General features: G+C 39.2%; 1 pseudogene; it reads left to right on the forward strand.

Annotated features, from left to right (window-relative positions):
* Positions 1-13,477: 13,477 nt before the first annotated feature.
* Positions 13,478-14,145, forward strand: part of LOC103079898 (F-box only protein 5-like) — a 150,458-nt pseudogene continuing 149,790 nt past the window's right edge.

Raw genomic sequence — 14,145 nt, forward strand, 5'->3', positions numbered from 1 at the left:
AACCCGCGTCTCCTGCATCGGCAGGCGGACTCTCAAGCACTGCGCCACCAGGGAAGCCCCAAACCAAGTATCTTTTGAATAATATGCAAATATACAAAATAAACTTATAAGAGATTTCATTACTTCAATTTTATTGGTATTTGTGTTAAATTCAACTCCTACCCCCATTTCATCAGGCTCCTAACAAGTCTATCAAGAGGATGCCGGTTGCCACACTTCTTTAGGTATTTCAGGGCCTTGTGCTTCCATGACTGAATCATTGAGAAGAAACATTTAGGTAGTTGACCCACAGTGAATTTAACAAGAGTTTGACATGCATCAGCAGTATCAAAGCCGACTCATACACAGATGAAATTTGTGCTGACTGGGTGACAGCCTGTATTGTGGGACAGTGAGGGGCTTGAGGGCCTTTATTGTGAATGAGAATGACAGCACTTCAGAAAGGCCTGATGCAAATTCTTTGACAGGTTATATAGTCACATACAAAAGTATCCTTGCTGCTGTCATACATCATCATTATTTTTTTAATGTCAAACCTGTATTACACTGAATAAAAAAACTAAAGAAAAATTCTAGTCCTGACTGCAGGTGAAATAACAAATTAAAAATGATTTCAATCCCAAATCCAGACCATGATAAAAGAAAACCAGTGACCTCTGTTGTTCTCATGCTTGTGGTTTAAAAAATAATTATTTTATTAGCAAATATATTTTAATTTAATCATTTCAATTATTTAGCAAATACTTGAACAATATCACAGTATCAATGGATTTATAGGGGTGTGTTCCATTTTTTCCAAGAAAATTCATTCAAGGTCAAATTCATTCTGGATTGAGTAAGTTTAGTCATCTCTGTAGGTTCCTGCCTTCATTTCTTGCTAAAGTAGGCCATTCCCTTTTTTAATCTCAGTCTAGCCCTTCTATGAGCTAAATGCTCCTACTATAGTTTTCACACTCCATGAAACTATTGCCTACGTAGACCTCTATTTAGTGCCTCCTACTGGACTTTCTTGACACTGTGTTTTGCCCACCTACCTTTGGGACACTTACTTTTTCCCTGCTTAATAACAGTAAAAGCTCTAACTTACTGAGCATAACCTAGGGCTGTCATTGCACTGGAAACTTTATACCAGTTATCTCTAATCCTCACCACAGCCCATCAAGGCAGGTAATAGCATCACTGTTTTACTGGTGAAGAAGCTGGAGCTGAGAAGACTGAGAAATTTGTCCTGGGAGATGATATACATGAAAAGCACATGGCCTTGGAGTTAAAAAAATCTGAGGAGTCCTACCATTAACTAAGTATATGATCCTAAGCAAGTTCATTTGACCTCTCTAAGCCTCAATTTTCTCATGAGTAAAACAAGAATACTAAAGTATAATAGGGAGTTTAGGGTGGCAGAGAGATGCTCACCTGTGGAGCTGAACCCCCTATGACCATGCCATATAATTTTTCTTTCCTGATTAAGGGAAAAGAAAATATTAGTAACTTATAATTACTATCCCCAGGATGGATTGCCTAAGATCACTGCATTTTCTCATTTAAGATTTTTACATGTTTTCCTGAGGGCAAATGAATGACATACATAAATCTCACACCCTGACTTAGGCATACTTCACCTATAACATATCAGTTGCCCCAAACTATATAAGCAAATGCTTGTCCTTTTCCTAAGGCATTGCACTTTGCCATTTTTTGAGCCCAGCAGAAAGAGCCAGTAGGATTAAGACCTAGAGAGTCTCAAGATTTCTTCATTGGCCACAGCCTCTACCATCTCTGGACCTTGTAAAGGTTGTAATAAGTTGCTAGAGAAGGAGAGTCCAGAAATTCTCAACAAGTATGCAGCAGTCAGTTTCTGTGTTGCCCTCTGACTTCCACTGCAAACATTAACATTTAACAAGGCTTGACACAGGACCCTCAGACAGTTGAAATCTTTCACTTCCTAGTAGATAGCTAAAAGTAGGCTTTGAGTACTTCATTAAAAAGAGGGAATCAAAGGTCATATAAAGACTTTGACCAGTTTTTGTCTGATCCTGTCCTGATACTTACTTCTCTTTGCAATTAAAAGGATCTCAGTCTGGCCCAGAGAAGGGAGTCACTCATAATTTTCATGAGATCCTACAGCATAATGGCAAATGAAAATAATAAAACCCTGCTCTTTTAGATGAAAAAAAATATAGAATCAGAAATAGGATTCTATCTTTACGAAATTAGTCAGTTTTAATAAAAGTAGACTCTGAGGTACCCACATGAATTTTTTGTTTATCCAGAGGCAGTGGAATATATTGCCTCTGGCAATACCACTGACAATGCCATTTTGGGTTACCAAGCTCATTGGTGGACCACGACCAGTGAGCTAGTCTCAACTCTCCCATCTTTCCTTCTTCATGGGTGTTCACCCTCCCTAAGTTTCCTGGCATACAAGGTCAAGGAGATAAGAGCACTCACATTTGTACAGAACTGTCTTTATACTAGAATATATATACATATAGTACATATTAAAACATAAGTTTATAAATATGTGTTTATATGTATGTGTATATGTGTGTTTATATAAACAGCAGTGTTGGGTGAACTTTGAGCTTTGTAAAATACAGAGTCATAATATGTGACTGGTATTAAAAATATCAATACATTATAAATATGTACCTGAGGCAAACTGAAAATCATTTTTGATATAAACTTGCTCTGTTTTTTTTTTCTTCCTCCTTTTCCCATCTCTAACTTCTTTTTTCTAAAAGTAGAAAACTCAGTGTAATTTCTGGTGCTTGAAAAGTAATATACTCTGAGCATCTCTCCACTGCAGTGGTTTGTAGGAAGTTTGTATTATTAAAAATACTTCTAACAATTTCTACCCCTAAAAACAATGCTTAGATTATTTTTAAACTTTGGCAATAATGTCTACCTCATGGGGTTGCTGCAAAAATTACGTGACATATTTATAAAGTACTTAGTATGTAATACATAATTATATGATATTCTCTATCACTTAACCTCATAAGTAATGAAACACAAACCCAGGTTTTGCCATTTCAGTCACTTAGGCAAATTAATTTACTTTTTGGTACCCAGTTTCCTTGCCTATAAAAAGGAGATAATAATAGTATCTATCTCACAGGATTGTTATGAAGATTAAATATATGAAACATCCAGGCCAATGCCTAGCATATAATAAAGCTCATACATTAGATACCATCATCATCATCATTATTATCATTCCAGGCAGGACTTTAACACACATCTATCTTTAAAACCTGCAAGCTTCTCAACCTATTGCCTACTAGCCTGAACCTAGTCTGATTTCCTGCTGTCTGAAATATCCAAAAATGCCTTCTCTACTTGGCTTATCTGATATTCAGGTTCCCAGGTTGGGAACAGGCTCTCTCTGGCCTTCCATCTGCTGACTAAACCTTGATTGCGGAAATAACCAAGCCTTTGATAAAGCATCTTTTCCCTCTTCTAGGGTTGCCAGATAAAGTACAGGAGACCAACTTAACTTTTAATTTCAGATAAGAAATGAACATTTTTAGTGTAAGTATACTATCTTAGTCTATCTGGGCTGCTATAACAAAATACCACAGACTAGGTGGCTACAAACAACCAAAATTTATTTCTCACAGTCCTGGAAGCTGGAGGTCCAAGACCAGGGTGCTATCATGATTTTGGTGAAGACCCCCTCCAGGTTGCACACTGCTGACCTCTTTCTGGTCCTCACATGGAAGGGATGAGCTAGCTCTCTGGAGCCTCTTTTATGAGGGTACTAATTTCATTCATGAGGATTCCACACTCATGACCTAATCACCTCCTAATACCATCACTCCGGGCATTAGGATTTCAACATATGAATTTGGGGGGGATACATTCAGACCATAGCATATACCCTAAATATTGCATGGAATATAATTAGATTACAAAAGTGTTTCTTGTTTATCTGAAATTCAGGTAACTAGACATCCTGTATTTTTATTTGCTAAATCTTACCAACCTACTCTATTCTAATCCAGTTCTAACATGATAAATATAGGAAGATGAACTTCTACTTCAGCATCCATTACTATGGGTCTTGTTTTTCTTTGGCCTTATTCATTTGGCGGGCGGGGGTGGGGGGCACAGTAAAGGGTGTAGGAGCTGAGGAAGACAAAACTATAGCATAGAATTTCCCATTATAATCCCAACCTTAATAGCAGCTAATTTCTTTATATAAGCGAGGTTGTTTGGGATTCTCCCCATATATTCCAAACCTTTCTTAACACATAAATCTCTCACAACAAATAATGTTACCAAGTTTAATAATCTTAACATCAATACTTACTATTTTATTTAAGTCAATGTCTCTTTTCTTTTAAAGTTTGTATAATTTCAAAAAGTCTCTGGGATCTTAACAATAGAACAAAATTTCAAAAGCCATCATCATCATCATCACCATCATCATCTCCTGAGGACTGAGAAAGTATCTCAAAAGGCAAAAGTCATGTGGTTTGGGAACTAGCAGCGTCTAGAGCTTAGAATATAGGCTGAAACTCAAATGCCTACACTGCTAGTCAGGTAACTTAAAATGAATTAAGTCAGCTGTAGCAGAGAATTGGCATACATGCTATGTGCAAGAGAATAAGAAATGGAAAGCATATACCTCAACTGAAAAGGACAATAGACCCTGTGATGTCACATCATTTGACTTTTTTATTAAGAGAAGCCAAAAATCCTGACTTTAATGTGAAATCCTTCCATTGACTTTTTATTTATAAAACATCATGCAGGCCTAACACAATATACATATAAGAGGTAGCCTTCCTCTCAACACCCTCTCTAGCATTTATTGTTTGTAGATTTTTGGACGGTGGTCATTCTGACCGGTGTGAGGTGATATCTCATTGTAGTTTTGATTTGCATTTTTCTAATAGTGATGTTGAGCACCTTTTCATGGGCTTCTTGGCCATCTATATGTCTTCTTTGGTGAAATGTCTATTTAGGTCTTCTGCCCATTTTTTAATTGGACTGTTTGTTTTTGTGATATTAAGCTCCATGAGCTGCTTGCATATTTTAGAGATTAATCCTTTGTCCATTGCTTCATTTGCAAATATTTTCTCCCATTCTGAGGGTTGTCTTTTGGTCTTGTTTATGGTTTCCTTTGTTGTGCAAAAGCCTTTAAGTTTCTTTATGTCCCATTTGTTTATTTTTGTTTTTATTTTCATTAACTAAAAGTAGAACTACCATATGACCCAGCAATCCTACTCCTGGGCATATACCCTGAGAAAACCATAATTCAAAAGGACACATGTACCCCAATGTTCATTGCAGCACTATTTACAACAGCCAGGACATGGAAACAACCTAAATGTCCAACAACAGATGAATGGATAAAGAAGATGTGGTACATATATACGATGGAATATTACTCAGCCATAAAAAGGAATGAAATTGGGTCATTTGTAGAGATGTGGATGGACATAGAGTCTCGCATACAGAGTGAATGAAGTAAGCCAGAAAGATAAAAACAAATATATATTAACACATATATGTGGAATCTAGAAAAATGGTACAGATGAACCTATTTGTAGGGCAGGAACAGAGATGCAGATGTAGAGAACGGACATGTGACACAGTACAGTAGGGGAAGGGGAGGGTGGGACGAATTGCGAGATTAGGTTTGACATAAATACATTACCATGTGTAAAATAGATAGCTAGTGAGAACCTGCTGTATAGCACAGGGAGCTCAGCTCAGTGCTCTGTGACGACCTAGATAGGTGGAGTGGGGGGATGGGAGGCAGGTCCAAGGGGGAGGGGATAATAGGTATACATATAGCTGATTCACTTCATTGTACAGCAGAAACTAACACAACATTGTAAAGCAATTTTACTCCAATAAAAAATATATATATATAAAAACATAAAAAAAGGAAAGAGGTAGCCTTTCAAGCCTTGCTCACAGCTTCCAAAATTCAAGTTCCTTGAACTTCAGCAAATTTGGTCCTTATGGATACTTTAGGAAACTCAATAATAATTGAATTTTTAATTACTGATAAATGCAATTCATTTTGAGTCTTCCAAAACAGTTTTCCATTCAAAATAAACATTGGTTTATTTTTTAAACACTGCCATTCAACATTTTGGTCAAAGGCAGTTCTGCTTTTCGAATCTAGGTTCGTAGACACCATGGGTCTGTCATTGTTTCCTATGCATCCACAGACAGCTGAGGAAAATGGCCATTATGCTGATTCTGAGTCATTTAAAAATGCACATTTTTAAACAAAGATGCTTTAACGGAGCTTTCTTTCTTATTAAATTAATAGAACATTATGCCTGTTGCTTCTATAAAATGTTATTTTTAGACTATAAATGTAAGGCCTAGAAAAGTCATTGTAGAGACATAAACTATTGAATGCTTTTCAGTTTAAACATATCTTTACTGTAATCATTTTTCTTTATATTTCCTGCAAAGTCATCTGAAATGCATTCTCCAGGATGGGTAAATAGTCCCTAGTATAGCTAGCACTTGGTCATATGATTCATGGGGTTTTACACTGCTTGGGTAAGAAATCATTTAAAGTGCTGAGAATTGGTGAATGTAACGTGGAAGTCCATCATGGGAATTCCAGCTGCTGCTTTGACTACTTGGGTTTCTGATTAATTACTCAGATAAACAGATAAATATGCAATTACTTTGAGCCAAGGCAACAGAAAAACTCGTTTCTATCACCCGATTAGGAACAATGAGTTGTGCCCTCAGAAGCCTGCTGTTACTCATCACCAATGCCTCCAGTGCAGGTGTTGTTGTTGTTTTAAGAAAGGAAATGCTTTTGGTGAACATGAGTTTTTACGTTTTTTATTAACTTTACAAAAAAGAAGAAAGAAACTAAATGGAAGATTTAAAGGCACTGCAAACTAATGCTAGGATAAATCTTTTGTGTTCCCATATCTTTATGGTAACTGGAAAGACTACAAGCTTTGGAATAAGCTCAGATGCAGGCTCAAATCTGCCTCTTACTGCAACAAGCCCAGAGACAGGACAGAGATTGTTGTGTCATGGTGACAAAGTGCTGCTGATGCAAGCCAGTGACAGATGCGACGGGCATTGTCTGTGTGGGGCTAGAGGCCCCAGGGGCGGCAGGGAGGCTGCTGGCAAGGGCAGTGGTGGGTCTTCAAAAAAAAAAATTTGCCTCTTAGCAGACCTTGAGAAGTGTCCATTAATGACTCTAAGCCTCAATTTCTTCATCAAAAAATACAGGTAAGAATACCTACCCAGCAGTATTCTTATAAGAATTAAATGAGCACAATATCTACTTAAGGGCATGATTTATATCCCTATACATATATATTTACCAAGTACCTCTCTCCATGAAATAAATGCACCTAGAAAATGAAATCCTCCTAAGAAAAATGAAGCTCACAGGATGAATGCAACTCCTAAATTTAATAAAAATGTTCATTATATAATTGCCACCTGATTTCCTCTTCATGTTTAGTACTGTCCGCCATGTGCCCTGAACCACTCGTATATTAGAAATATTCACTGTTAAAGGAAAACTATTTCTCTACTCACAGCACTTCCGAAGTCAAATGTGTGGGGGTTTTTTTCCCATGTCGATCAACTTTCCAACTCTCTGAACACTAACTAAGTGTCCTATAACTTAATTCAATACCAGGACTTAGCGTCTAGCTCCACAGGTTTAGGGCTCAGTCTCAAAGCCCTCACTTCAGATGTCAGTCACAAGTAATGGGCCTGTCCAGGACTTCCCTGGTGGTCCAGTGGGGAGTGCCTCCACTACAAGGGGCACAGGTTCGAGCCCTGGTCGGGGAACTAGGATCCCACATGTCATGCGGCAAAAAAAAAAAAAAAAGGGTCTGTCCAACTTGGCTGCAAAGTCAGGAGCTCCTACAAACCTTCCCCCAGGTTAGAATGGCTCACAAAACTCAGGGAAACATTTACTTATATTTACCCATTTATTGTGAAGGATACTATAAGGGATGCAAATGAACAACCAGATGAAGTATACAGGGTGAGATCCAGAAAGATCCAAAGCACAGGAATTTCTGTCCCCTTGGAGTTGGGGTGCACCACCCTCCCAGCATGTGGATGTGTTCACCAACCCAGAAGCTCTCCAAACCCTGTGGTTTAGCGTTTTTATGGAGGTTGCATTATACAGGCACGATTGATTAAATCACTGACCATTGGTGGTTAATTCAATCTCTAGCCCCTCTCCCCTTCCCAGAAGTCAGGGAGTGGGGCTGAAACTTTCAACCCTCTAAATGTGCCTTGATCATTTTGGTGAACAGCCCTCATCCTGAAGCTATCTAGGCGCTGCCAGCTACCAGTCATCGCACTAGCATACAAAAAGACACTCACATCGCTTAGGAAATTACAAGAGTTTTAGGAGATCTGTGCCAGGAACTAGGGACAAAGATCAAATATCCTAGTTTTTATTATATCATAATATCACACCAACCCTGAAGAAAGGCCCAGGAGTATCAGGAGACAGGAAAGAAAAGCCAGTAAGCCCATGTTTTGGAGGGTAGTAAGCTAGAAGACAACACCTTCCCTAAACAATTTTAAGTATCTCGAGCAATATGGGCTTATATCTTTCAAGCAAGCAAGATATAAGCATGGAGGTTAGCGATCAGGATGGGGACAGAGCAGGGCCTTTGCCCTTCAAATACCCCAAAAGCACACTCAGCTGGTGGTGTTTTCCTCACACAGGAGAAATCAAGCATGAAATACACATGTAATCCAATTCAATTCCAGAAACAGTTTGATCACCTATTTAGAACAAAGAGACTGTATGTTTCTCACAGAAACACATTTAAGGAGAGCTGAGCCATGTTTAAATTTTGACAGTGCTACAATTCTTCGGGGACCAGCTGTCCAAGGAAAAGTAGCAAGCCCATGACATTCCCTGAACAGATAATGGCCGCCTGTCAGATCCTTGTTCACAGCCCACACTGACTGCACAGTGCAGTAGCAGTAGCATAAGATGGAGCACATTGATATCCTACTCAGGGAGGTAGGTCTAAACGACAAGAATTTTATTTGTTTCTAGTCAATTCTTTAGCCTGTAAGGAACTCAAGGTAACCTCTGCGGGGAAAATGGCTGGGGAGAGAGGATTGTAAAGCTATTGCCTCAAACATAGAGGTAGCTTAGTGGACTGACCTTTCAGTCATGCCCAGAGGTCACATGGTCTCTCATTCCATCTCTGGGAAAAATCTGTGTGCTAGATTATAATTTCACTTTTTCATAAATCCTCATGGCCCCAACCCTACCATGTAGTTCTCCTCTTTGCATCCTTTTCATCTCATCCTCCATTTTTAATTGCAAAGATCACCCATGTTTTATAATGAAAAGTACTAGGAGAGAATCTGATATTCCAAACTCATCTCTTCCTGTCATTGCATGCAAAGGTTACTACCCAGACCAGCTGACTTAGGTCAAGGTGACCACTCTTGGTCAGTCAGTTGAAAGAGAGTGACTAGGGAGGGAAGAATCAGTGGTTTGTCCCAGACCATGGTTATGAGCTTGCATGCTGGCAAGCTCACTGACGGCCTTATCTATACACCCCTGAAAGGGTAAGTGTAAAAGAAAGGGCAGCATTTCCTGGCTCACTAAGCCTAACTGACATTGTGAACAATAGAAGTTGTCAAAAGGTATATAGACAGCTGTGATTGATAATGTTTAGAACTTTCTTCTCTAAATTCCAGGAATTTTAGAATCACATTTAAATGCAAAGTTCAAAGTTTCAGAACACATAAAATTACTTAGAGCAAAAATAAGATTAGTACCCAATAAAGGTCCATTGGACTTAAAATGAAAAACTGGATATGTTTTCATTTTGAATTAGACAATATCAATTTGGCAAACATATGAACCAAAATATTGAGTAAAATGAGTTTTACACAGCCTTGTTAAGGTTTTTTCATATTCTCTAAATGAGACCAAAAGTTTCCCAAGTCAGGTAAATAAAATAAATAAAATATGCAGTGTTATCTTAGTGCCCACCACATAATAACTTTTTGTTTTTTGTCTTTTTGGCCACACCACACGGCACGCGGGATCTTAGTTTCCCAACCAGGGATCGAACCCGTGCTTTCATGGAAGTGCCAAGTATTAACAACTGGACCTCCAGGGAAGCCCCCATAATAACTTATTGACCTCACATCTCAAAAGGACAGTGAGTGATATATCCTTTTAGATGTTTTTTAAATGATAATGAAAAGTGAATCTTAATAATAAAAATGACCATACTGATTACTTCCCACTTTGAAGAGATAAACAGGTAAATGAGATAGCTGGAGTTTCAAGGAGAGTAATGTGAATGACATCTGACACTTGGCTACTATTTTACTTGCCCACAGAAGGAGTGATTTTGATACCAAAGGTTGAAATAGGCTTTTCTAGGAGAAAAAAAATCACAAAAGAAATTCAGGTCAAGTCAGAATAAGAGATGAAGGCATATATTGACTGAAGAACAGCTCTGCTGGATAGCTCTAAAATGGGAATATATGGAGGTGGAGTTTAATCACAGGTTCCTTAAAGGTCAGGGGAAAGCAGGCAATGAACAAGAACTGCTTTTTGAACAGCTTAAAATTATAAGAATGTTCCAAACATAAGATTTAAGCTTAGGAACAAATAGGTTACTCAGTTTTGTATTTTATTATTTCTAAACCGACATTTAAGAATTTGGGTATTTACCTATGGTACTAGGTTTATTTTATTCCCTACTAACTTTTGCCCCTCTTATCAAGATTTCACAACAGAATATTATATCATTTTTTCGGGATTAGTTCTAAATTACCACATCTTTTTTGTAACCTAACACATATGCCAATTATCTTAGTTTTTCCAACCTCTAATTCCCATAGCTGGTAGAGACAAACAAATCCATTTGCACTTCCTTCTTTTCATTTGAAAAACAAACTTTTTATCATTCATATTTGTATCTAAAAGCACTAAATTCCCTTTATCATTGTGTATACTCTAAAGATGACCATAACAGGTTCCTCAGAGTAGCCATAGCAACACCCAGGGCTTTAAAATGGCCAACTGTGGCTAGTGATCTTAATTATTTTCCATAACAAAAACACTATCTGATACATATAACCCCTTGCAAAATCACTTGCTGTTACTATTGCTTTTTCTCTCCTGAAATGTTATCTTCCTTCCTTACCATTGCTTAGTGTACTAGCCCACTAATTTTCAAGACCCTGGACTTTATCTTTTTTCTGTGCTTTGAAAAAAGTATATCAATAAAACACAAATGAGAAAAGAAAGATAAAAAAAAAAACAGTGCATTATTTATGCTGATAGTAAATAACCAAGGGAGGGTGAGAAGAGAGCTGTCATCAACAGCAACATGACCAATGACAGCAGGAACACAAATTTGTCACTGGCTTTCTGTCCAGTATCTATAATTTTCTCTCTGGCTAAACATTATTTATTTGATAAGGTTTAATTATTAGATAACATTCATTAGTTATCAGCATTGTATACATTGTTCTATTCAGAGAAGTGAAGATAAAATAGATAAATTGCACAACAAATACAGATCATAAAAGATGCAGGGTAGAGTGGAGAACATTCCAGAAAGCAGGAAGAGCATGTGCAAAGACACAGAGGCATCGGGGAGAGGGAGGATGCAGCCTGTAGCAATAGAAACTGAAGGATGTTTGATGGTGCACTAAAGGTCAAGATGTGCACAAGAAGTAGTAAGAGGAGGTCAGAAGAGTCTATGAAAGAAGGCAGGGATGTCAAGGCCACTGCAGAATAAAATTCAGATGGCTGGCAATGGTTGGCAAACATTCCTGTCAAAGGCCAGACAGTATGTATTTTAGGCATAGGTTCAGGCCACTTATGGTCTCTGTCACAGATTCTTATTTGTTTTTTTTGTTTTTCAAAGTGTGAAAACCATGCTCAGCCCACAGGCAGTACAAAAGCAGGCCAGGGCTAGACTTGGCCCATAGGCCTCAGTTTGCTACTTCTGCTGTAGTCAATTGCTTACCTTGTCATATTGCCAGAAGCTCCAGGCACTGGAGAGAGAAAGAGAAACCTCAGAGTTACTTCAAAGGAGCTAGCATGACAATGAAGGATAAATTGAGGTGGCCTAAAAACAATCCACCTGGCTGCCCAGGATGGGCTGTAGTGATATTACTGTCCCCCCATCCCATGGTTCATTTTAGTTTTTGAACACTGAGGTGACAGAGAGTAATACATAACTGAACATTTTGGAAAATAATACATATACACAGGCACAGATTTAGGTTTCTCAGTATGATAACAAGTTTTTTGATCTTTAGAATTACTTGTCCTCTAGCTATCAAAGAAAGGCTTTGCTTTCAGAACCAGATCACCATGCAGTGAGTGCAATGTCCTTTTGCATTATAATTCATAGCCTCCTTTGAAAAAGCTTCTGAATAGAAATCTTACCTGAGCAGTATTTTATTCTTCCTGCTTACTGTATCCATTTCACAAAATAAAAAGTCTCATACACAGAAATGAAGGGCTTAGCTATAGAGATTTTTAGGTATGTTCAGTGAACATAAATTAGCTCACAACACAGGCCGACAGCCAATAGAGGCATATCTCCCTGCAAAGAACAACCACCATATGTGTTTGGAAGACTCTCCATAAAAGATGAGGAGGGCTTCCCTGGTGGCACAGTGGTAGAGAGTCCGCCTGCCGATGTAGGGGACATGGGTTCGTGCCCTGGTTCGGGAAGATCCCACATGCCGCGGAGCGGCCAGGCCCATGCACCCTGGCCGCTGAGCCTGCGGGTCTGGAGCCTGTGCTCCACAACGGGAGAGGCCACAACAGTGAGAGGCCCACGTACCGCAGGAAAAAAAAAAAAAGAAAAAGAAAAGAAAAAAGATGAGGAAAAGAGGGCACTCTGCAATTATAGCTCACAGCTCACTGACTTAGTACTCACCCTGGGGCACCAACACCCTCCCTATTGTGAGTCTAACCAGGTGATAAAGCCCAAAGTCTTCCTGTGTCTGAGGCACATCCCTAGGCTGCTTCTATGCTTAAAAAAATCAAGGTTTGTACTCAACGCAGGCATTAGACACCCCAGTTTCCAACATGCTAGTTCTACCCCATGTCAATTAATAGTTTCACCAGAATCTAATTTTAACTAACTAAAAATTTCAACAAACTAGAACATAACCATCACATATTTCTGTATCTGGGGGAATAAACAAGAGTTATTGGGGTTATAGTCTTAATAAAAAGAAAACACAATGAAAATTTTAAAAGAATAAATACAAAAACACAATTCAAAAACTTAGAAATGAGCACAAATTAAGGAAAGCATACAATTAAAAATAGGAAGAACTGACCTTAGAACATGACATGGTTATATTTTGATTACCCAACTAACAATCATAATCAGAAATGTGAAGTCTCGAGAGCTCTGAGAAGTGGACGACCTGGTTCTCTGCCGCGGATGCAGCTCCCTCACCTGAGGCGGACCCCACTTGCCCTGGCGTGAGCCGGCGCCCCTGCAGCTGCTCCCCACGGCACCCTCCGTTTCCTGCCACTGCAGCTACAGCGCCCTCGCCCCTCGGACGGTTGGAAAGAAGAAAGTCCCACTTTCTGCGTCAAAATGAAGTAGGATTTTAACTATTACCACGTTCATTCTGGAATTAAACCGGTAAAGCCTGATGACAGATGACAAGGTTCCTACACTACTGCATATTTGGAAGGTTCTTAAAAGACTGCATTAAAGACTATGAAAGGGTCTTCTGGGAAGATGGCGGAAGACTAAGATGCGCAGATCACCTTCCTCCCCACAGATACACCAGAAATACATCTACACGTGGAACAACTCCTACAGAACACGTACTGAACGCTGGCAGAAGACCTCAGACCTCCCAAAAGGCAAGAAACCCCCCACGTAACCTGGGTAGGGCAAAAGAAAAAAGAATAAACAGAGACAAAAGGATAGGGACGGGACCTGCACCAGTGGGAGGGAGCTGTGAAGGAGTAAAGGTTTCCACACACTAGGAAGCCCCTTTGGGGGCGGAGACTGCGCGTGGCGGAAGGGGGGAGCTTCGGAGCCGCAGAGGAAAGCACAGCCACCGGGGTGCGGAGGGCAAAGCAGAGAGATTCCCGCACAGAGGATCAGGGCCGACTGGCACTCACCAGCCTGAGAGGCTTCT

This window comes from Lipotes vexillifer, unplaced genomic scaffold (genome assembly GCF_000442215.2).
Source record: "Lipotes vexillifer unplaced genomic scaffold, Lipotes_vexillifer_v1.1 scaffold1056, whole genome shotgun sequence".
Classification (NCBI taxonomy): domain Eukaryota; kingdom Metazoa; phylum Chordata; class Mammalia; order Artiodactyla; family Lipotidae; genus Lipotes; species Lipotes vexillifer.